At 38.7% G+C, this 25,404-nt stretch overlaps 1 long non-coding RNA gene across 8 annotated transcripts; it reads left to right on the top strand.

Moving 5' to 3' along the window:
- The first annotated feature begins 888 nt into the window (after positions 1–888).
- Positions 889–25,309, top strand: LOC124878397. Of its 8 annotated transcripts, XR_007040753.1 has the most exons (9): positions 889–972; positions 3,737–4,002; positions 4,609–4,697; positions 6,259–6,418; positions 8,688–8,887; positions 12,427–12,548; positions 13,927–14,085; positions 19,132–19,221; positions 25,231–25,309. It is a non-coding gene; the product is annotated as an uncharacterized LOC124878397 (long non-coding RNA). The 8 variants fall into 8 exon arrangements; XR_007040758.1 differs by lacking the exon at positions 19,132–19,221; XR_007040757.1 differs by lacking the exon at positions 25,231–25,309 and having other exon boundaries at positions 13,927–14,110; positions 19,132–19,386.
- Positions 25,310–25,404: the final 95 nt, after the last annotated feature.

The following is a 25,404-nucleotide window of genomic DNA, read 5'->3' as shown; positions in this document are numbered from 1 at the left end:
ATTAAAAACACACAAGTAATGTGGTATTCAACAACTACAACATGTTAAGGAAATGATCCAAATGCTTCTGTCTGCCCTGACACAGTTTGCCCACATAATATCAATGAGCCATTATGCAGTGAATTAGAGGGAAATCCTGCCCATATTTATGAATAATTATCTCAATTACAGCCTGAACAAAGAAAGTGATTTAGTTGCACTTAAAGAATTATCGCTTTAGTCATTAAACAAAAGATATCAACAAAAATGTGTTTTCTAGCTGGGGAAAAAGTTAGGACAACCTATTACCCAATAGCTACTGTTACCCTCTTTGGTAACAAGAAAATTACTTTAGTCAGAAGACATCTACCGAGTCTCTAACATTGGTCTGAGATCAAGATGTGGGCTTTGAGATTCACAAACTGCTCAGTCTTCTATCTTATCGCCCGAGACAGCTTTTTAAATTTCATCTTGGTATTCACTCTCTCTTCAATAGTCAGGAGCACACCTAAATGTCTGAAATTAGTTGCTTAATAACAATGTTCCAATCATGTATCCCTAAAGTACAACGTCTGTGTGTATTCTTTAAGCAATTTTAAGTCTGAATTTTGACATTTTATTGAAAGTTTTAAGTCTTTCATTCAGTTTTAACATTTTTTTTTTATATTTCTTGAATATTTCCATTATTAATAATGATTACTATCCAAATGTCCAAATGTGTTAGAAAAAAACACAAATTTTCACAAGTTCTACTTTTTCACTTTGGGCAAAAGTCTTGTGTAGTTTAGATTGGATTAATATCGTGAAGATGGTTCTAAAAACAATACTGGAGAAGATGTCTGTTTATTAAGAAAAAAAAACTCAATATTCTAAATATCACATATTGTGCAGACCGTGAGGTTACCATGACAACAACAGACGTAACTGGCTGTTTTCAAAAACTTGCGTGCTTTCAGTGATTGTTCAACCAAAGAATCCTCGGGTAATTTTCTGGTAAGTGTAAAGATAATTAAAACAATAGTTTGATTTGAAAAACCATCTGCTAACCAAGCTAATGCTATTTTATAAGCTGTTTATTTTAAAGACAAATGGGTAACTTATGTTGGAATTATGATTATCAATTAATTCATATTTATCAAGAATTATAATTAACAATCATAATTTGACAAAATTAATTTCTTAACCAAAATCCTCATTTATGAATCGAGACCAGGGATGTCTTCTGGTGTTGTAATTGTGGCTCAACGCCTTTGATAATTACAACCGTTAAATACTCAGTAATAATTGTTAACTATTACCAGAGATGTCACTGTTTAATCGACTGTTTCTGCCGAAATGTGTGGAACTTTAACCTTATTTTGACTGACAAATCACAGTTGCACAAAATAAACACAAAACGCCTTCTCTTTATCTATGTGAATATTTATTAAATCACAGCCTGATACAATCCGCTCTTCCGATTTAATAATCTTCACCTAATCAAACATGCAAAGTTCTACTCAAAAGGGCAAAATATCTAACTAAACAAAATAAAACAAAACAGCAGTGGGTGTGTATGAGATCAAACTAGTTATGGCCAGAGTTATGATATGACAAGGGAATATGGTGTTGAACGAAGCTTTGGGAGTGCAGCTCACCAGAAAGTGTAGCTCAGTGAGATGCACAGTCATAAACCTTCCCCCTCAGTAAGGTTGTAAACCCCGAGGACAAAGGGTAATAAAACCTTTGGCAGCAAGCCAGTAAGGATGTAAAGTTGAAGACAAAGAAAATGGTTGATTTTCACCATAAGGTTATTATAGCAATCCAGTTTCACAGCGCACCTGCACGCAGGTGTTTGCACGGTAAAGACACACTTGCGAGACACGGCGGCCTCCGAAAGTACCAGCAAGTTTCAAAACAATGGCATGCACATACAATTCAGAACACATTAGACTCTAAATGGCGACTCTAATCGCACTAAAATTTCCTACTCTATTCCTGCCCTGACTATTTCTAAGAAAGAAATAAAAAGAAAAATAACAGGATGAGTTTCCTTTGTTGAAGTCTTCCTTCTGAGCAGAGGGAGAGAGGAGGAGGGGGGAAGTTGGAAGTTAACGTGCGTCCACAGTTAACTTCGGGAAGAGCGGTCAATCTTCGTCCTTCGGCCTCCTTGGCAAAAAGGAAAACTATGATCTGACTCCAAAGTTGCGACTCCAAGAAACTCTGTGGTTTTGGTTACGTGTTAAACTCACGTCTTCGATCGGCAAAGTGAAATTACTGGCCTTCTTATTCCAGAAAGCTCTTTCATGAATTTTTTGTTGGCCAACGAAGGAGAATAAATGAACACTCCACGTGGGACCTCTTCTTCTCCAGAGAGAGATGCTTCAGTTGCGTGGTAACCGTATCAAGGTCTCCAGCTGAAGGCAGCTTCTTTCAAATGTTCGCCTTCCTATATTGCCTCCTGTGACGTCAGACCTGGGACGGCCCTGTCATTTCAGCCGCAGTGGCTGCTGGGTTTTGTAGGACAGACTATCCTGCGGTACAAAATGGCCGATGATGTTGGAAAGGCATAGTGGCGTCCAGCAACATGCAAATGGTCCAATATTCAGCAAACAAGTGGTCCAACACTTGGTTTATGCAAGTTAAGTCAATATTTCACGAAAATAAATCCCATGCTGGAGTCAAAGTAGGGAGGCTTGATTTGTTTAACTAGTAATAATTATAATAAGAATGATATGGAATGCTCTAAATATCACATATACAAACAGGTTACCATGGAAACCATAGTTAAGATTTTCTGTTTTTCTGTTTGTTTTACAAAACAAAACTTGAGGTTAATTTGCAGCGGGGAAGGTTTCTAATAGTTTGGTTATATGTTTAAACTTTCTATGGTTTAGCTACAAATTCACTGGAGGAATATTTTCATCACATCAACACCCTTAAAGTGAACTGAAAAGTCCTCAGACTACAGTCCGTGTTTCACTGCAACCGAAGTGGATGAAGATCAAAACCATCATTTAACATCAACCTTTATTTGATAGATATAAAAAAAAGGATATTAGGTAAAGCAATAAATGGTAATATCATGTAGCATCCATATTTAGGTGACTGTGGGTGTCCTGCCACTTTAAACAGGCACAAGGAAAACTTAACTACATGTTCTTTATGGGATTTTTAAGGGACGGACGTGCATTGTTAATCTATAAAATAGTAGTTATGGTCAAAGGGTCACTGAGCAAGCCAATAGATAATGGCATGACATGTAACTATTACTGGGATCACACCATGGCTAGCTGATGATGCTGTAGTTGGCATGTGATTTATAAATTCCAATTTGCTGCAAAACTTAGAAATGTGGACTACATTTCTAGTTCAAGATCTTAAATACTTACACTGGTTTAAACCTAAGCGGTATTTTTAGACACTGATTTCACCATTTCTATAGCGCAGTTTTGATTTGTAAAACCTTAATCTATCTGTGGAAACCCATAATGGGAATGTGGTGCAGAAGGCTGCCATATATGCAAGAAATTCCACTGATGTAGATACAGATTTATCTTTATTTAAATGGATTTGGATGTTTATGCATTAGGTTATATGAAGATTTTCAATATAGATGCTTACAATTGTATAAGCTCTTTAAGACTTTATTTCAGAATCATCAGTGTCAGTAGCAGTGAAGTGGCAATGTGAATAATAATAAACAGTTGTATCTTGTTGTGTCTCCTAGATGTTTTAAAACAACCTCACTCTTCAGTTCTCTTTAACCTTCCTCCAGATTTAGCCTATTTTCAGGCGATCTTAGACGCTCTTCTGTCACTGAAGAAGAGGGTAGTCAGATCCACAGCATCTCCATTCCAGCAGCTGTACATCATCATGACTAGGACCAATGGTGAAAGGTTGGAGCGTCCTAGTGGCAACACGGCAGGACCGTGAGAGCACCAGCCCTACCGGACCCTGGCTCCTGTGGTTTGCTTCGGTTTGAAGCCAACCTCACCTTTCCGTCAGCACTGCCTTAAGTTGGCCGTTAGCCCATATCCTTTGGTAATAACTTTAGTTGACATTTGATTTAACCAAGAACCATTTTACTTCAAAACTGTCTAACACTACTCTCAGTTTTTTAGACTACTCAGTTCACAAAAGTTCATTCAGTGTTTGAGCCTCAGCCTCAGCTGTAATTAAATGATCTCAGAGGTGTTTGTCCTTAACATCTTACACTGGGTATAACTGTGTCTCCATCCTGATCAGCTGTGTTGTTGAAGGTGTTTTCCAGCCCTGCAAAGAGGACCACCTGATGCAAGGGGTCAGAGTGAGATCTGAGCTCCCTGAGCCACATGTAACCATGAACTTTAGTCACTGTCTGTTTAGTAAAGCATGGATTTCCCTTGTTTCCCACCAGATTGTGGTACACTTGGTCTTTGCCTACTTCTTGGTGGAGATGGTTATCAAGGTAGTGGCCCTGGGCGTCACAGACTACCTGAAACACAGCTGGCACAAATTTAAATTCTTCATTCTCTCTGGAGAATTAGTAACCCTCTAATGCTCACACTTTCTGTGTTGCAGTCACAAACTTGGCTTAAACAAATGTTATTGATGAAACACCAAAACCCTTCATACTTTGTATTTTTGTGTTTGCCTCTTTTTCCTCAGGATCCTGGATTTCCTTGTTGAACCTTTTGGGGTCCATATGGGAATCTCCTTCACCGTGTCCCCAATGCGACTGTTCAGCAGAATTGACGGTAATCTGACGCTTTTCACAGTCTGTACACTGTACTACTTGGATGTAAAACATTTATTCATCCATTCATCCATCCATCCATCCATTAGATTTCATATTTAAAGCCTTACAACTGCGGAAATATATTCTATATAACTTGTGTATTCTGAAAATGTGAGTCTGGAATAACATAGAATTTTGACATGTCTTCCAATTATTATTGTTGTTATTAGTAGGATGGCAATCAATATACACTCACCGGCTACTTTATTACGTACACCTTGCTAGTACCGGGTTTGACCCCCTTTTGCCTTCAGAACTGCCTTAATCCTTCGTGGCATAGATTCAACAAGGTACTGGAAACAGAGAGAGTTTGGTCCATATTGACATGATAGCATCACACAAATGCTGCAGATTTGTTAGCTGAACATCCATGATGCGAATCTCCTGTTCCACCACGTCCCAAAGGTGCTCTTGATTGAGATCTGGTGACTGTGGAGGCCATTTGAGTCCAGTGAACTCATTGTCATGTTCAAGAAACCAGTCTGAGATGATTTGTGCTTTATGACATGGTGCGTTATCCTGCTGGAAGTAACCATCAGAAGATGGGTACACTGTGGTCATAAAGGGATGGACATGGTCAGCAACAATACCCAGGTAGGCTGTGGCGTTGACACGATGCTCAGTTGGTACTAAGGGGCCCAAAGTATGCCAAGAAAATATCCCCCACACCATTACACCACCAACCAGAACCGTTGATACAAGGCAGGATGGATCCATGCTTTCATGTTGTTGACGCCAAATTCTGATCCTACCATCCGAATGTTGCAGCAGAAATTGAGATTCATCAGACCAGGCAACGTTTTTCTAATCTTCTATTGTCCAATTTTGGTGAGCCTGTGCAAATTGTAGCCTCAGTTTCCTGTTCTTAGCTGACAGTAGTGTGGTCTTCTGCTGCTGTAGCCCATCCGCCTCAAGGTTCGACATGTTGTGTGTTCAGAGATGCTCTTCTGCATGCCTTGGTTGTAAAGAGCGGTTATTTGAGTTACTGTTGCCTTTCTATCAGCTCGAACCAGTCTGGCCATTCTCCTCTGACCTCTGGCATCAACAAGGCATTTGTGCCCACAGAACTGCTGCTCACTGGATATTTTCTCTTTTTCGGACCATTCTCTATAAACCCTAGAGATGGTGGTGCGTGAAAATCCCAGTAGATCAGCAGTTTCTGAAATATTCAGACCAGCCCGTCTGGCACCAACAATAACCACATTCAAAGTCACTTAAATCACCTTTCTTTGCCATTCTGATGCTTGGTTTGAACTGCAGTAAATCATCCTGACCATATCTACATGCCTAAATGCATTGAGTTGCTGCCATGTGATTGACTGATTAGACATTTGCGTTAACGAGCAGTTGGACAGGTGTATCTCTTAAAGTGGCTGGTGAGTGTATAAATCAACATTAAAGTGAGATTAAATCCCAGAAATATACAGGATGCCAGTCTTCAAGCTGAACATAGATCCATAGAATGTCTCCCTATCAAGGTGAAAAACCTGAAGCTCATCTACTTGTCTTCACCTCTTCAGAGATGTGAAGGTTGGTGTCCATGTTCCTAAGCATCCTACCCATGGTGGGAAATGTCCTCACACTCTATGCACTTGTCATCTACATCTTCGCCATCGTGGGAGTCCAGCTATGGGTGGGGGACCTGCGCCACCGCTGCTTTCTGGGAGAGGACATCCCTGTGTAAGAAATCTCCCTCTTTCTATGGGCTCTATTAACTAATAATATCTTGTTTGTTAATCTGTCAATTTCAGACCAGTCATCTATAACTATTGCAGTGATAGTCGCTCCCACTGACAAATATTATGTAATCAAAGGACAGAAGTGCCATATAAATAAATCATGAAATTATCTTAAACATATTTATTATTGTAAATAATATAAATACATAAATTAAATACATGAATCAGTGCATGTATAATTAATTCAATTATTTATTAAATTAATGATTTAATAATTATATTTGAGTATTATTAATAAAAAATCATAAGGTAAAATGCTACAAAATTATTTCATTTTTTATTTCATTGTTTCAATTAAATAAATTGTCAGACCCTCCAAATTTTGAAGATACAGAAGGGCCAGAATTTGTCAAAAAAAAAGTCATAAAATAATCATTAATAATAGTTATAAATAACAAATACTTTAAATAAATTGATGATTGATGATGATTGATTGATGATTGACATATATATATATTTACAGTTTGGACACACCTTCTCATTCAAAGAGGTTTCTCTATTTTCATGACTATGAATATTGTAGCTTCACACTGAAGGCATCAAAACTATGAATTAACACATGTGGAATTATATACTGAACAAAAAAGTGTGAAACAACTGAAAATATGTCTTATATTCTAGGTTCTTCAAAGTAGCCACCTTTTGCTTTGATTACTGCTCCACACACTCTTGGCATTCTGTTGATGAGCTTCAAGAGGTCGTCACCTGAAATGGTTTTCCAACAGTCTTGAAGGAGTTCCCAGAAATGCTTAGCACTTGTTGGCCCTTTTACCTTCACTCTGCGGTCCAGCTCACCCCAAACCATCTCAATTGGGTTCAGATCCGGTGACTGTGGAGGCCAGGTCATCTGGTGCAGCACCCCATCACTCTCCTTCTTGGTCAAATAGCCCTTACACAGCCTGGAGGTGTGTTTGGAGTCATTATCCTGTTGAAAAATAAATGATGCTCCAACTAAACACAAACCGGATGGAATAGCATGCCGCTGCAAGATGCTGTGGTAGACATGCTGGTTCAGTATGCCTTCAATTTTGAATAAATCCCCAACAGTGTCACCAGCAAAGCATCCCCACACCATCACACCTCCTCCTCCATGCTTCACGGTGGGAACCAGGCATGTAGAGTCCATCCGTTCACCTCTTCTGCGCCGCACAAAGACACGGTGGTTGAAACCAAAGATCTCAAACTTGGACTCATCAGACCAAAGCACAGATTTCCACTGGTCTAATGTCCATTCCTTGTGTTCTTTAGCCCAAACAAGTCTCTTCTGCTTGTTGCCTGTCCTCAGCAGTGGTTTCCTAGCAGCTATTTTACCATGAAGGCCTGATTCACACAGTCTCCTCTTAACCATTGTTCTAGCGATGTGTCTGCTGCTAGAACTCTGTGTGGCATTGACCTGTTCTCTAATCTGAGCTGCTGTTAACCTGCGATTTCTGAGACTGGTGACTCAGATGAACTTATCGTCCGCAGCAGAGGTGACTCTTGGTCTTCCTTTCCTGGGGCGGTCCTCATGTGAGCCAGTTTCTTTGTAGCGCTTGATGGTTTTTGCGACTGCACTTGGGGACACTTTCAAAGTTTTCCCAATTGTTTGGACTGACTGACCTTCATTTCTTATAGTAAAGATGGCCACTCGTTTTTCTTTACTTAGCTGCTTTTTTCTTGCCATAATACAAATTCTAACAGTCTATTCAGTAGGACTATCAGCTGTGTACTGTATCCACCTCCTGCACAACACAACTGATGGTCCTAACCCCATTTATAAGGCTTGAAATCCCACGTATTAAACCTGACAAGGCACACTTGTGAAGTGAAAACCATTTCAGGTGACGACCTCTTGAAGCTCATCAACAGAATGCCAAGAGTGTGTGGAGCAGTAATCAAAGCAAAAGGTGGCTACTTTGAAGAACCTAGAATATAAGACATATTTTCAGTTGTTTCACACTTTTTTGTTCAGTATATAATTCCACATGTGTTAATTCATAGTATTGATGCCTTCAGTGTGAAGCCACAATATTCATAGTCATAAAAATAAAGAAAACTCTTTGAATGAGAAGATGTGTCCAAACGTTTGGTCTGTACTGTGTGTGTGTGTGTGTGTGTGTGTGTGTGTGTGTGTGTGTGTGTGTGTGTGTGTGTGTGTGTGAGTTCCATTCATCTGTCCCTCAAAAAGACTGGCATACGGCACTGCTCAGACATACTTCCTCTCCGTGAAGGAGGGAACACCTGTTTGTTGGCTGCTCCCCAGCAGGAGCCATTGTCAGATCCCCCTGTTGGGCTGGTCGCCATGACAAATCTTAGTGGCTGCGTTAACTGGAACGCCTACTACAACGTGTGTCGTCCCGGGAAACATAACCCAAACCTGGGCTCTATCAATTTCGATAATATTGGCTATGCCTGGATTGCCATTTTTCAGGTAAACCATCTGTGTTACAGCAGAGTTACCAACTCTGACACTTCTGGAATGAGACTCCAGCTTTTCTTCTATTTCTCACTCTCTCACTCTGCCCATATACACTATATTACCAAAAGTATTCACTTGTCTGCCTTCACACACATATGAACTTAAGTGACAACACATTTATAACCCATAGGGTTTAGTGTGCTGTCAGCCCTCCTTTTGCAGCATTAACAGCTTCAGCACTTCAGACAAGGCATTTCACAAGGTTTAGGAATGTGTTTATTGGAACATTTGACCATTCTTCCAGATGCGCACTCGTGAGGTCAGACACTAATGTTGGAAGAGAAGCGTTGGCTCACAGTCTCTAATTCATCAGAATGGTTTTCAGTTGGGCTAAGGTCAGGACTCAGGCCAGTCAAACTCTTTCACACCAAATGCATTAATTTACATGGTTTTGACCTTGCTATGTGCACAGGTTCTGTTGGAACTGAAGGGATCATCCCCAGACTTTTCCACAGAGTTGGAACCATCAAATTGTCCAAAATATCTTGTTATGCTAAAGCATTAAGAGTTTCTTTATATCTGTAACCAAGAGGCCAAGCCCAAGTCCTAAAAAGGAGCCCTACACCATAAAACCCTCTGCATCTAATTTTACACTTGACTCAATCAGGTCAGTTTCATTCCCCTGGGAACTGCCAAACCCATACTTGTTTACTGGATTGCCAGAGGTAGAAGGATAATTAATCACTCAACATGTCTCCACTGTTCTAGAGTTCAGTTACAGTGTGCTTTACACCACTACATCCAATGCTTTGCATTGCATGTGGTGATTTAAGGCTTGGATGTAGCTGCTGAACCATGAAAACCCATTCTATGAGGTTCCCTACGCATTGTTCTTGAGTTGGTCTAGAGGCCACATGAAGTTTAAAAGTCTGGAGTTACTGACTCTGCAGAAAGTTGGCACCCTCTGCAGGCGCCCTTCATTGTTGAGTTGCTGTTGGTCTCAATGGTTTCAACTTTGGTATGATACCACCATCAATTAATTCAATTCAGTCAGTCATTTTCTACCACTTATTCCATAGTGGGTCACGGGGGAGCTGGTGCCTATCTCCAGCAGTCTATGGGCAAGAGGCGGGGTACACCCTGGACAGGTCGCCAGTCCATTGCAGGGCAACACACAAACAACCATGCACACAGTCATTCATACACCTAAGGGCAATTTAGAGTTACCAATTAATCTAACAGGCATGTCTTTGGACTGTGGGAGGAAGCCGGAGTACCCGGTGAAAACCCACGCATGCACGGGGAGAACATGCAAACTCCATGCAGAAAGATCCCAGGCCGGGAATCGAACCCAGGACCTTCTTGCTGCAAGGCAACAGTGCTACCAACTGCACCACCGTGCAGTCTTAATTCAATTCAATTCAGTTTATTAATAACTAACCATTGAACAGTACAGTCAGATTCAGTTATTTATTCAAATTGGATAAAAAGTTTTTCTATCTAAGGAAACCCAGCAGATTGCATCCAGTCAGTGACTTGCAGCATTCACTCCTCCTAGATGAGCATGTAGAGACAGTGGACAGTCACTGGCATTGACTTTGCAGCAATCCCTCATACTGAGCATGCATGTAGCGACAGTGGAGAGGAAAAACTCCCTTTTAACAGGAAGAAACCTCCAGCCGAACCAGGCTCAGTGTGAGCGGCCATCTGCCACGACCGACTGGGGGTTAGAGAGAACAGAGCAGAGAAGGAAAAAGAACACAGAAGCACAACACAGAAGCACTGATCCAGGAGTCCTTTCTATGGGAAGGAAAAGTAAATGTTAATGGATGTAGCTCCTTTAGTCGATTCATCTAGGAAGAAAGAACAGATAAACTCTGAGCCAGTTTTCAAGGTTAGAGTCTGAAAGAGAGCACATATAATTAGTCACAATAAAAAATCAGTCAGTAGGAGAGAGACAGGGTTAAACACGGAAAGACAGGGCCAAGTGTATCGTCAGTAGAAGATGAGCATTAAGTTATTGCCAGCAGAAGCTTGGATGATGCCCTCCTCCATGAAGTTGTCACAGGTAGAAACAGAGTCAGGCCAGGTGTAGCTTCTAGGAAGAGAAAAGAGAAAGAACATACAGTAAAAAGCTGAAATAACAACAAATAATGCAAAATTAGAGAGTAGTATGAGAATGTAGCGAAGAGAGTGAAAGTGGTCATTATGTCCTCCAGCAGCCTAAGCCTATAGCAGCATAACTACAGAGATAGCTCAGGATAACCTAAGCCACTCTAACTATAAGCTTTATCAAAAAGGAAAGTTTTAAGCCTAGCCTTAAAAGTAGACAAGGTGTCTGCCTCACGGACTAAAACTGGGGGCTGGTTCCACAGGAGAGGAGCCTGATAACTAAAGGATCTGCCTCCCATTCTACTTCTAGAGACTCTAGGAACCACCAGTAAACCTGCAGTCTGAGAACAAAGTGCTCTGTTAGGAACATATGGAACAATCAGATCTCTGATGTATGATGGAGCTAGATCATTAAGGGCTTTATATGTGAGGAGGAGAATTTTAAATTCTATTCTGGATTTAACAGGGAGCCAATGAAGGGAAATTAAAATAGGAGAAATATTATATCTCTTTTTAATTTTAATCAGAACTTGCTGCAGAGTTTTGGATTAGCTGTGGGATTTAAAACTGTTTTTGGACTTCTTGAAAGTAAAGACTTGTGATAGTCGAGCCTTTGAATAACAAATGCAAATATTTTACTGCATCTGACTACGACAGAGTATTTCTAATTTTGGCAATATTGAGGAGGTGAAAGAAGTAATACATATAAAACCGTTTAAAATGTGATTTTAATGACATGATCTGGTCAAAGTGACACCAAGGTTCTTTACATTTTTACTGGATGCCAATTTAATACCAAGCAGTTTGTTTGTCTCTGGTTCACAAATGACAGCTTCTGTTTTAACTGGATTTAAAAGCAGGAAATTTAAAGTCATCCAGGTTTCAATGAATTGAAGACATGCCTGTAGTCTACCTCATTGATTAGATTCATCAGGATTTATGGATAATACGATTTAAACCAGCCTAGTGCTGTTTCCCTGATCCCTACAGCATCTCCCAGTCTTTCTTAGAGAATATTGAGATGAACTGTATCAAATGCAGCACTGAGATCTAAGAGGCCATAAGAATATCATTAGTGACTTTTACCAGTGCTGTTTCAGAGCTCTGAGAACCTCACTGAAACTGTCATTACTGGGGAAATGCTCACACACTTGATTCCAACTATTTTTCAAAACATTTAGATAAAAAAGGAAGATTTTATATAGTTCTGTAATTTATTAAGTCATCATAATCAAGAGGTTTGTGGTACATATCCATTAACAAAGGATGGTTGAGTCATATCTAGAATACAGCCCTACAGCCAAAACAGAGCCTCACTTTGCCAGTATTATTGTGGTAATCTTGTTATCAATTAAATTAATACTGATGTGTCCACTTTTCAGAATTTCACATCCTTTGAAACTTAACAAACTTGCTTTGTTTGCCTCTGTGTTGATCAGAATGCTCTCCGGACTTCCCGTGCCTCGGCCTGCACCGCCACACTAACTTTGAGAACTTCTTGGTGGCCTTGCTGACTCTGCACAAAGTCAGCACCGGACACAACTGGAGCGGCATCCTGAAAGTATGAATACACTGTGACCCATTATTAAAAATAACATATGAAAATACTTTATTAGAATTATGTTGTATTAATTTATTACAATTTATCCATTATGTAATATTAAAACTCAAATATCTTAGGGCTGCAGCTAATGATTATTTTAGTTATTGAGTATTCTATCGGTTATTCTGATGATTATTTAGTTATCAAATAAAAAATTGGCACACTGCAAATTTTTCATTTACCTACTAAATTTTATTTTATAAGTGATACAAATACATGAAAGAGAAAATGCAAGTAAACAAATAATTAGATTCCTATCTTAAAGACAACAATCACCATTGTATTGCTTAAAATGCAACAACAGCATGTCCTTAGTGCACACTTGAACATTTGTGGCAAAGGATTCATCTGCAACTAAAACAAAAAGTTCAAACATCCACGTGTCAAAAGCTCGGCCCTTTCTGGTTGACCAATACAGAGCTAGCTGTGTCTGGAGGGAAAATGGTCACAAACAAAAAAGTGCATAAAGTGTATTGCATTTTTGATTTTCTTTTAAAAGCATAATGTGTTTCAGATAAAATGGAACTCCTTGTAGTGTATTTAAGTGCTGAATTACATTCGCATTGCTTATAGTCTAAAAACAGAGAAAAAATTTGAAAAAAAGGTGTTTAATAGGAGATTTTTTACACAATTAATGCAATTATTTGTTTCAGCCCTAATACATATTTTATCATATCTTGCATAATGATCATTATTTCATTATTTGATGTTCCTGTGCTGTAGTTTGCCATAAAATAAACTGTCACTGTGACTCATTACAGACTGTAAAATCTGGTTGGTTAAACTGTCAATTTCAGACCAATTATCTTCAACTATACTAGCAGCAGTGACAGACCAATGCTATACTTCAATAAATTAATTAAATAATAAGGTATAAATAAATAATTTTAAATAAATAATAAACCTCATATTATATATTATATTATATTTATATAGTACGAACTAAATAATATACATTATCTTAATATTTTTAATTTAAAATAAATAAGAAATTAATTTAGCATAAAATAAATTGACATTTCAATCAAGATATTTTTAGATAACAAGTTAAATTATTTCACACAATGCAGCACAAAAGATATGCGATGATTAAAATAAATACTCAAATCAATAAGATATCTTTAACATGATGTGAAGAATTCAAATTTTAATTGTAGGATGTCCATATTTAAAGACATAATTATTTATTTAGTTGACATATTAATGTATGCATTCAAATGTAATGTATTTATTTACAATTTTTTTAAATTATGAGATACATGATAATAATTCATGTATTGATTCTATATTCATTAGACCCCATGAAATGAAGGAAATCTCCCTCTGTGTCTTGCAGGACACGATGAGGGGGTGCCAGTTAGGCAACAGTGCCTGTACCAGCTACCTGACTTGGGCTTCTCCCATCTTCTTCACCACCTTTGTCATCATTGTCCAGTTTGTGCTTGTCAACCAGGTGGTGGCAGCAATCACGCAGGCGCTGGAGGACAGCTCCATGGTAAAGCTGCAATTTCTGTACCAACGTAAGCTGGAAAGAGTTCCAGTTTGCATGCATATTCCTAGTATTTTGTAACATTTCTTTTGAAGTTTTTGTCTTGGGTCAAACAGTTTAGTTATCCTTTCACAAGCTTCTCACAATAGTTTGCTGTAACTTTGGCCAATCCCTCCTATCAGAAATGTTGTAACTGAATGAAGTTTCCAGGCTGCCTTACTCACACGCACCTTTTCAGCTCTGTCCATAAGTTGCCAATAGAGTTAAGACCAGAGCTTTACAATAGCCAGTCCAGCAGATTAACTTTGTAACTAATCTGGCGGTATGCTCGGGCTCATTGCCCACCTAGTAGACTCATTTGTCCCCAAACCCTTTCATGCATGCCTTATGATAGGTAGCTTCACTCACCTCATCACTAAGGTTTAATTTGATGTCGGCCCACTCTCTGCAGCTTTAACTCTTCTAAGAAGGATTTCAAAATGTTTAGGAGTGTGTTTATGGGAATCTTTTACCATTTTCAAAGGTAAGAGAAGTTTTGGAACAACAGCTAAAAAATATATTTTCAGACCAAAAAAATGTTTGAATTTACTATTTACTGAACAAACGAGGCCGAAATGGACAATCCTGTCTGATCCCTTTCACACTGTGTTATCTTCTGAGCTCAGGACAGCTAATTACCATAGAAACCAAATGTTTTAAAACACTTTGTGTCAAATTAAGGATGTAAAAATGATGAAGCATGGACAAAATGGAGGTCAGTGACGACGTGGTGGCGACAGACTGGACAGACCTGGAGATGGATCCCCCCAATATAACATTGGACTCATTTTACATTGGACCGGCTCTATTGGTCCTTTTACTTTGTTTCGCTTGTCAAATTAACATTGTTATTCAGTCTTTGGCCATTTTGTTTTAACTGTTGGATGGCACTTAGTAACTTTCATATTTTTTTGTCTTAAACAACCAAAACATAAATAAAAAATAAAACACAACATACACAGTAAAAGAATTACATAGATGTGCAAATTCACGCCACACTTTGTATTAGTTACAGTATTTTTGAAGATTTTTTTAAAACCTTTTATAATTTTCCTTCCACTTCCAAACTATGCAACACTTTGTGTTGGTCTATCACATAAAATCCCAATAAAATGCAATGAAGTGTGTGGTAGTAGCATGACAATACCCGAAAACGTTTAAAGGGAAATACACATCAACTGTAGAAACCAGAAATATTAAAAACTTAGGAAAACATTTGTAACAAATCTTATTTTTACAATCCACATGCACGAGCTCTAAAAGTGGTAAAGAAATAGTCTGATATTTGAGGGAATTGCTTTATTGGTTTATTAACTACGAGAATTTTCTAAATTTGCAGCTAACATTACATCTCACATTTGCTCCTTTAACAATATATTCATAACTTATCTCTCTAAATGATGCCCCGGTGTCAGCTCAGTTTTTCTTCACTTTTATCTCTCTGATGCCCATTCTGTCAATTTTCACTTTGAGCTCAGCCAGGCAATTAACTCTAAAACAGTTAATAAAAGATGGAGCTCACTTTCACTGCAGGAGTCCATAGTAGTCCTGTTGATAATAAATTAAATGGCATCTTAGCTAATGAACTCTGGAAGTTTTTGTTGTGACATTAAATGTGTGAGCCTATGGTATGGGCCCCATATTTTGAGGGTTGGTCCTGTTTTGGCTGCTTCAAACGAGGATCATCATCCTTGGATATGTTTTATGCTTTAAGAGAATGGGAAGACACGCTGTCTTATGTATTGCTCAAGCATTGCCTTCCTAAGCATTTCACACTGCAGTGTACATAACCGAACCCCTACCGTAGCAGTTTGCCACTTTATTGGAAATGTTAAAAGCATCACAATTCTGAGATGCCATTATTGCTGCACAAATACACCACTGCTACACAGCTGATACAAGTGCTGCTCAAATGTGCCAACGAAGACCAAGAACAACTTACTTAATTTAATGCTACACTATGCAGACGCTCTGTCTGCACAGATGAACATTAACTTAACTGATGAATGCTTGGAGCTGTTTAAAACCCATGCAGTCTGACCTACTTTCTGATTACTTTTCACCATCATCATGAAAGGAGTCACATCAGGCATGGAAGAAAGAAGTCAACCTGCACCTGTTACAGTAACTTAACTGCCAAGCGAGGTAATAATGACTGAATTATGTAAGAGTTAACTGGCTTCATGGCTTGAGGGTTTCATGTTGTGATGTCATGTGGTCTGTGTGACCAGCTGGCTGGCAAATTTAGGACAAAAACCCAATTGGACCACAGTGGTGCATCATGCATATAGTTTGTTGGTAAATTGCGCACAATAGATGGGTTGCAGTGACGTTTGCAGAGACAGAACAGACCACTTTGGTTCCGAGATGCCAGTTTTATTTTTGAAAGCTCACATTTGAGGACCATGGCTTTATTACAGTTTTATAAACAGCCAAAGGCAGTGGCTCACAGAGGAGCTCATCTTTGTGGCTCCATGACAGAAGTGTTTTGTGAAAGTCGAAATTTGTATTACAGTCAGAACCATAAGGCTTTTGGGCCTGGTACATCCACTTAAACTGAATGATTTAGCATAGAATTCATTAACAGAAGCAGCAGAAATTAAGGTAAAAAGTCATGAGCAGAGAGCCTGATATAAATGCTGTTTGCTGCAGCACTGGTATACAGAAGGCCAGAAATAAAAGTTACAGCTGAAACTGAATCTCTAACAACTAGCATTAGTGGTCTCAGTGTGTTCAGTAATTTGTAATATTGTTTCCCTGATCTCCATATGTGGGTTTTTTTTTCCATGCAAACTAGTGTTTGTACAGAAGCATGTGGTAAATAAAGATCATAGGGAGTGAGTTCAGTGGTTTCAGGTTTGGTGCTATTGAGGATGTTGATGATTAGTAACCACCACAGTAAATGTTTCTTCAGTAATGAATCATAAGCTACCAGTGTTTCTGTGAGTCACCAGAGTGACTTGTGACTCTGCCCTTTAGGGAAACCAGATGACCCAATTTTTAAAAGGGCCAAGTTTTAAAGGTTTTGGAGAATTTCTTCCTCAAGAACTGCCCATGACTGTCTTAACCTAGATATCTGATTCAGTTGTTTTTTGCTCTGGCATTTTGACACTCAAAATCCTGCCGTGATGCTCTCTACTGATAACATCCTCAGTGCTTATCCTGTCTTATCCCACTGTCGATGTCCTTCCCACGGCCTGTTCACCAGCTAGCCCTTGACATCCAGCTGATCACATCTTATCCATCAGATGGGAGTGCAAAGCCCGGATATTGGAAGGCTGTGATTTACCTTCCATTAATGAGGCCTGCTTCAGATGGCTTTGAGCTGCATGTGCAGCACATACACATCATCCAACGAGCTGCTCGAGTAGAGTTAAGATTAAAGAGCAATTACACATTACTCCACAAATCATAGATTGGAAGGAGAGTCAACATGAACTTGTCCTACTTCAGTTCGAGGGAGGGTTTTATTCATGTCCCTGACCTAAAGGTATTTTAATTTTATGTAAAAACTAAAGGAAGGAAAGTATTTTAAGTAAGATTTGTGATGAGTACTTATGAGCAGTTATTTTCTTACAGACAATTGTGTTTTTAATGATTACAGTTTCTAGAATTGAGGAGAAAGAGAGGGAATGTTTTACCTTCTCAACTCTGCATGAGATGGTTAGTAAACATTCACCATAAGAGCTGCTGCCGGTGTTTTTAGAATCCTTAGTCCTCACACAGAAGGTTCATGCAAAAATGGGAAAAAAAAAACTGTGAACAGCAACTGTTGTTCCTGTTTGCAAGTAAATCCCTAAGTCAGTCACAAACTTCCTTCAAACGTTGCTAGTTTCTGAAAATGTTGTGGCAGAGAAGAATCTGAGAGGTCACCTGTCTGTATTTTACTTCTCCAGAGTTCTTGCTTTAATTTTCACCCAGTGATCTCTGGGTGAAACTGCTGTCTCACTTAGAGTTTCTCAGGAACCAGCTGGTAGCAGTTTTTTTATGGACTTCGTGTATGAAAATAGTTTAAGTTCAAATAAATAATATTGTAAAACTGAATCACATTTTTAAGACTTTGCAGTTTGTTCTAATTTCCCCTTGGGGATCAATAAAGTAAATTTGAATTGAATTGAATTTACTTTACATAGAAGAAAAATCTTTTGATTTGGAATAATTCTGTCTCGTTAAAAAAAAGGAAAAAATACACAATAACCTTTGAACTCGGTCTTGCTTGGTGGGACTCTATGAGCATCTCACACCTCATTGTGGATTCACTGAGAAATAAAATAACTCTCTGGGGCCAAGACTGCCCGCTATTAATATCCAACTCTTCATAGCATGATGCTACCACCACCATGATATGGTGTTCTTTTGGTGATGCAGTGTTGTGTCCACAAAGTTTTGAGAGATTTGTCTTTAGTAGATACTTTGTTTTCAGGGGCATCTCATACATCTACATTTTCTGCCTTGTTTATTATTTACTCATACGACAAGATTATAAACTGGTGTGGACAATCTTAAACGAGATACAAAATGTGAAACAACAAAGAGATGTTCAGAGGGATTTTTCACAGGATGTGAGGCAGCATGAATGTTGTGCCCAATGTTGCTAAAATAAACCTGAATTAATCTGCTGTCTGGGGTTCAGACTTAAGCCTTCAAATCTACAATCTGGTGCATCAATGTTATGCAATGGTCTGCTCACTGATGCAGCTGTGTTCTGGTTCTCTCTTTTGGGTAATCTATCAGATTGAGTTTTCTGTGCCTTGCAACACAATAATTTCGAAATGTCAATTTCTTAAAGGAGCAAATAGAGAGGGATGGAGAGAGAGAGAATATCAGATTAAATGTGAAAACAGTTCAGTGCAGAGCCATTCTGCTGAGGAGTCATCTCATCACTTGTTTTGGTTCCATGTCTGCATCCTCCTGACCCCTGCCTTCCTCAGAGATTGCTTTTCACCCCATCATAGTGTCACTCCTGGTTCTGTGATTTTGTTGTCCTCAGACAACCTACCCTCTGTCCTACAGAAACGAGACCTGCTGCCTTAATCAGATGTGACAGGAGAAGTGACGGCCATCACAGCCTTCCTGGCCGGATTTGCAACTCATCACTACAGGGTAATAACTCCTGTCAGATGTTACAGGCCTGCTCACTGAAGGCCCTTACTTCATTTACCTGAATAAAGGAATTCATTGCTTAGCTCATGAAAAGTTCCTTCGGCCATGTTGGCCTTGATGTCCATTAATCTGAACCAGCTTTCAGTAAAATTAAAATAAAATTCTGATACATGATCAATAAATCCATCTGGGTGCAGTATGTGCAGGAAGATAGTAAAAATACCTGCGTCTACCACACATAACTGTGTAACAGATGATGGTCCTACTGCAGGGGTGTCCAAAGTGCATTTGCAGCCATTGGTGGATTTTGTGCGGCCCCTGACTGCAAATTAAGGTGGTTGATGCAGACTTTTTGTTTTTAATTAGGGCTAAATTATTACTAACAAAGTAATATCCTCTTACACTGTAAAATGTCAAATACTAAATATAAAAAAGTACTCATCTTTTAATAACCACACTTTTTTGCATTCTCTTTAATTTGATAGTAAGAGACAGGACCACCTCTATCCAGTGACTCAAAAGTAGACTTTGATGCACCCAAATCAGCTATTAATTCATTTTTTTAAATTTGGCTAATATTTCCCCAATTGGCAAGGAAATTAAAGAAAGAGTTACACAAATCCAGTTTTTTATTGGTGAGAAAGACTAATTAAAAAAATGAAAATAAAATTTTTTTTTCATCATAAAAGAATTTGCGAACTGGATGCCTTTCTGTTAACAATGCAAATGTCCACCTGTTTTGAATTTACAATGATTCATAACACTAGAAAGTGATGTGATTATTTAATTAAAATATTAAATGCTTAGTTTATCGTTTAGCAGGTAAAAAAAAAAAAGATATTTTTTGTTATCTTAGTTTTTAAAAAATAATATTATGCTACCAAGCAAGTACTTTTTATTTGTCGATTTCTTAGTATTCAGTTTGTGTTTTCAGTTAACACACATACAGATGTTTAGGTAGAGTTTGGAGTTTTGATCAAAGTTGAATAAATATTCACACTCTTTTTTCCCTCAGTTTTTTTCCTCTGTCGGTTATCATTGCAGGTTAGCTGAGCTATCTAGGGTCAGTGTTTTGCCAGCTGTTAGCATTAACTGTACGCAAGTGACACATGTACCACAAACATAATTTTGCACCCCATGTCTTTTTCTCAGAATTGGAGCATTATTTCATCATGGATATGAATGACAAGTAGTTTTTTTTTTTCTTTAAATGATTTAATGAATCCTTTTCCAGGGTGGAATTATTATACGACATGCATCATAACCAGTTTTAAACACAAGACTTTTACTGCACAAGTTAAGGTATATTCTATATTTTCTCTAATCTGAACAGAATCAAAATTACAGTTCCTTCTCAAAATATTAGCATATTGTGATAAAGTTCATTATTTTCCATAATGTAATCATGAAAATTTAACATTCATATATTTTAGATTCATTGCACACTAACTGAAATATTTCAGGTATTTTGTTGTCTTAATACGGATGATTTTGGCATACAGCTCATGAAAACCCAAAATTCCTATCTCACAAAATTAGCATATCATTAAAAGGGTCTCTAAACGAGCTATGAACCTAATCATCTGAATCAACGAGTTAACTCTAAACACCTGCAAAAGATTCCTGAGGCCTTTAAAACTCCCAGCCTGGTTCATCACTCAAAACCCCAATCATGGGTAAGACTGCCAACCTGACTGCTGTCCAGAAGGCCACTATTGACACCCTCAAGCAAGAGGGTAAGACACAGAAAGAAATTTCTGAACGAATAGGCTGTTCCCAGAGTGCTGTATCAAGGCACCTCAGTGGGAAGTCTGTGGGAAGGAAAAAGTGTGGCAGAAAACGCTGCACAACGAGAAGAGGTGACCGGACCCTGAGGAAGATTGTGGAGAAGGGCCGATTCCAGACCTTGGGGGACCTGTGGAAGCAGTGGACTGAGTCTGGAGTAGAAACATCCAGAGCCACCGTGCACAGGCGTGTGCAGGAAATGGGCTACAGGTGCCGCATTCCCCAGGTCAAGCCACTTTTGAACCAGAAACAGCGGCAGAAGCGCCTGACCTGGGCTACAGAGAAGCAGCACTGGACTGTTGCTCAGTGGTCCAAAGTACTTTTTTCGGATGAAAGCAAATTCTGCATGTCATTCGGAAATCAAGGTGCCAGAGTCTGGAGGAATACTGGGCAGAAGGAAATGCCAAAATGCCAGAAGTCCAGTGTCAAGTACCCACAGTCAGTGATGGTCTGGGGTGCCGTGTCAGCTGCTGGTGTTGGTCCACTGTGTTTTATCAAGGGCAGGGTCAATGCAGCTAGCTATCAGGAGATTTTGGAGCACTTCATGCTTCCATCTGCTGAAAAGCTTTATGGAGATGAAGATTTCATTTTTCAGCACGACCTGGCACCTGCTCACAGTGCCAAAACCACTGGTAAATGGTTTACTGACCATGGTATCACTGTCCTCAATTGGCCTGCCAACTCTCCTGACCTGAACCCCATAGAGAATCTGTGGGATATTGTGAAGAGAACGTTGAGAGACTCAAGACCCAACACTCTGGATGAGCTAAAGGCCGCTATCGAAGCATCCTGGGCCTCCATAAGATCTCAGCAGTGCCACAGGCTGATTGCCTCCATGCCACGCCGCATTGAAGCAGTCATTTCTGCAAAAGGATTCCCGACCAAGTATTGAGTGCATAACTGTACATGATTATTTGAAGGTTGACGTTTTTTGTATTAAAAACAATTTTCTTTTATTGGTCGGATGAAATATGCTAATTTTGTGAGATAGGAATTTTGGGTTTTCATGAGCTGTATGCCAAAATCATCCATATTAAGACAATAAAAGACCTGAAATATTTCAGTTAGTGTGCAATGAATCTAAAATATATGACTGTTAAATTTTCATCATGACATTATGGAAAATAATGAACTTTATCACAATATGCTAATATTTTGAGAAGGACCTGTACAGGATATAGCCTCATAAATATTTGGTTACATGTTCCTTAGCATTTTGCAGAGGAACCATTCACTTTTTAAAGCCATCAACAAGCTTCTGACATTCTGGCTGGATGTCACTCTTCTTGCAGGAATTGATAGAGTTCATTCAGATTTAGTTGGTTTTCTGACACAGACTCAGCTTTAAGGCATGATTCATAAACTTTAAATATAGCTTTGGTCAGGACTGATTCATAGGATTAATGTTTTAGTCATTCTGAAGCCACTTTTAATGAGTTTGGGGTTATTGTCCTGTTGAAACACCAAGCTGTGCTCATGTTTCAATCACCTATGTGTTGACCTGAGTTGAATATGAAAAATCTGGAGGCAGGTCTCCTTTATTATTCCATCCACTTTGTGCAATGCACCAGGAATATTAACTGTGGAACAGGTCCTCATCATGATGCTTGAAAGCTGCTCCAGAGTTACAAATCCTCCCCTTGACTGCTCCATACATACTTCGTCTCTTTGTAGTCAAACAGCTCACACTTTGTCCCATCTGACCACAACATTTTTCTACAGAAGTCAGTTGGTTTGTCCATATTATAGATACACATCTTAGCTGAGCTTGAAGGCACCCACTCAGTCCATGTTAATGTAAACTTGGCCTCACAGAGATGCTCGGGTTCTTGCAGTTCCCAGTTCACTACAGGCTTAAGCAATTGTGGTTCCTGATCACTTTAATCAACTTTATTTCTTCTGACAGTGTGGCAACATGATAGTTCGAGTCAGGAGGTTGAAGCTTGGACAACTGGGTGTCCCAAAAATGATTCCTGGTTTCCAAAAGCTCCCTCTTCACTATCTATTCATTCAAAAAACGTTCAAAAGCCCCAACTTCAACCCATTTGACTGTTTGTGAACTATGCCTAAAAGTCGGGTCCATGCCAGGAAATCATGAGCTCTAGACATTCTGCCAAGTATAGAGGTCAAATATCCAGCTAAAATGATCCCAGATGATTGTTGATGACTTCATAAAGTGTTTGGTTGAGGTGTAACTTCCTAAGAGGCATTACACTAAATATACATATCTATTTCTGTATAGAGACGGACCGACCCGACGATAGATAGATAGATAGATAGATAGATAGATAGATAGATAGATAGATAGATAGATAGATAGATAGATAGATAGATAGATAGATAGATAGATAGATAGATAGATAGATAGATAGATAGATAGATAGATAGATAGATAGATAGATAGATAGATAGATAGATAGATAGAGATAGGTTTGTGTAGCAGTTCACCCTGGGAGAAAATGGTTCAAATGAAGAATTAAAAGTTAATATTAGACTCTTGTGCATGATGGGTGGATGTTCCAGGGCTGTTTCAACACATGTATGCCGACCACGTCAGGAGGATGAGTTCAGTTTGAAACCGGTTTGAAGACTAAAATAAGTCATAGTAATAAATAGCAGGTGCATTTATTCACATAATCCTTATTTATGTTCATAAAGTAAAAAGATTGCATTAATGCTCTGTGCTGCCTAGTAAATGCAGAATAAATTACTCAATTATCCAAACATCACTAATAATAATACACAATTTTTTTTCTTAATGAAATGGTTGAATAACATTGGTTTTAATTGCAGCTCCATGCTTCTTTCCAGCCGTTAATCTCATCATTTGTGTTCAGGCCATGTGTTGGCATCCAGGCGTGCTCTGCCTGGGTGGAAACTTTTATTTTTTCTCATGTTGTCTTTCTGATATAAAGACAGCAGAGTTGTCAAGGTGTGTTGACAAATTCCTGTCAACAATCATAAGCTCAAGGTGGAAGCTCCAGTTAAAGACAAAATAATTACTTGTTTTAAAATTTGGTTTCTCCTAAAGGCAACCATGAGTGCTGCCACTAGTCTCACTGATTTAAATTAAAATAGTTCTATGAGACCAATAGGAAGCATAAAGCCAGTTACAAAGATTTTCCTGCCTTATAATTAATTAATAGTAAAACATTGATACTTTAAATTAAAAAAGCACCTCATTTTACCCAAAAATGTAACAATCAGGAAAGAATGAGTAAAATAATGGTAACTGCAGCTCATATATTACAATCTGGTATCTGTCAGAGACACAAGTATTTCCAGTTTTTCTGCCCAACAGAGAAGAAGACACAGGTGGAGGCTCCGCCCCACCTTTGGTTTCAGTCTGCTGAGTTTACAGTTTGTGCTTCACCAGCCCAGCGGAGGCAGATGTTATTGATGTGTCTATCTGCGATCTGGCAGTGTTGGCGACAGAGGTCAATCCCATTACACCTGCCGTGTTCTGTGTCAACATGTCTCGGTCTGAGCTGAGGGTGGGGGAGGATAAGCATGATTGCTTAGGGCTGAGATGAGAAAGGCTTGCTCTCTTTTGATCAGAGACTCGCTCAGAGACTGAGTTTATTACTTTGACCTGCATCCAGCCCCGCCTCAGATGTTAGCTTGTACCTCAGAGACATTCACCTTCTTTTCTTAGAGTCACATGGTCGCATACGATCAGTCTTCTGTCTGGCTAAACCTCAGATATTGAATTTTATGCAGACTTGTTTCCAGGATCTGATGCCATCTACATTCAGTGGTATGGTTCAGTCAAATTGAGCAGCATGTAGACAGATTCAGGATTATCTGTCCTAGCTTTGAGAGAGGGATCAGCAATCTTTGCAACACTAAGAGCCATTTCTGCTTTCGTTCAAGCCTAAAAAAATGTGTTTAGAGACACAAAAGCAATATAGCTCTTTTTATAAGACCTACAATAGGAAATTTGTTTAGAGTTTTAAATTAAAGAACAACAATTTTATTTCAGTTTTTATAGGAAATGACATCAAAAAGCATGCAGTTTGCAAAGTATTGACAAAACAATTTACTTTATTAAAAAGAAAACTCCATACACTATAAGTGTGCATATATTGCCTTAAAAATGCTAAGGAAAAACTGCTGAAGCAATTTTTTTTTAAATTACCTTTACATGGTAAATATATATCATTATTCAACATTTTTATTTATCTCAGCTTTTCCATGCATTAACCCTGCTTTTTCCCTTTCCAGTCCCTCCAAGATTCCATCTGCAAACCAGGGAGAAAACAATCATTATTTTGGGCAATTTACAATAAACATTTCAAACTTACCAACGGTGTCTGTGAATCATCTGCACTAGAGTCAAATGTTCAAAGCTCAGACATTCCAACTAGCAGGTGGAAAATCTTTAAGTTGGATGAGACG

This window comes from Girardinichthys multiradiatus, chromosome 12, assembly GCF_021462225.1.
Source record: "Girardinichthys multiradiatus isolate DD_20200921_A chromosome 12, DD_fGirMul_XY1, whole genome shotgun sequence".
NCBI classification, from domain to species: Eukaryota; Metazoa; Chordata; class Actinopteri; order Cyprinodontiformes; family Goodeidae; genus Girardinichthys; species Girardinichthys multiradiatus.
This window is presented reverse-complemented; position numbering and strand designations above follow the sequence as displayed.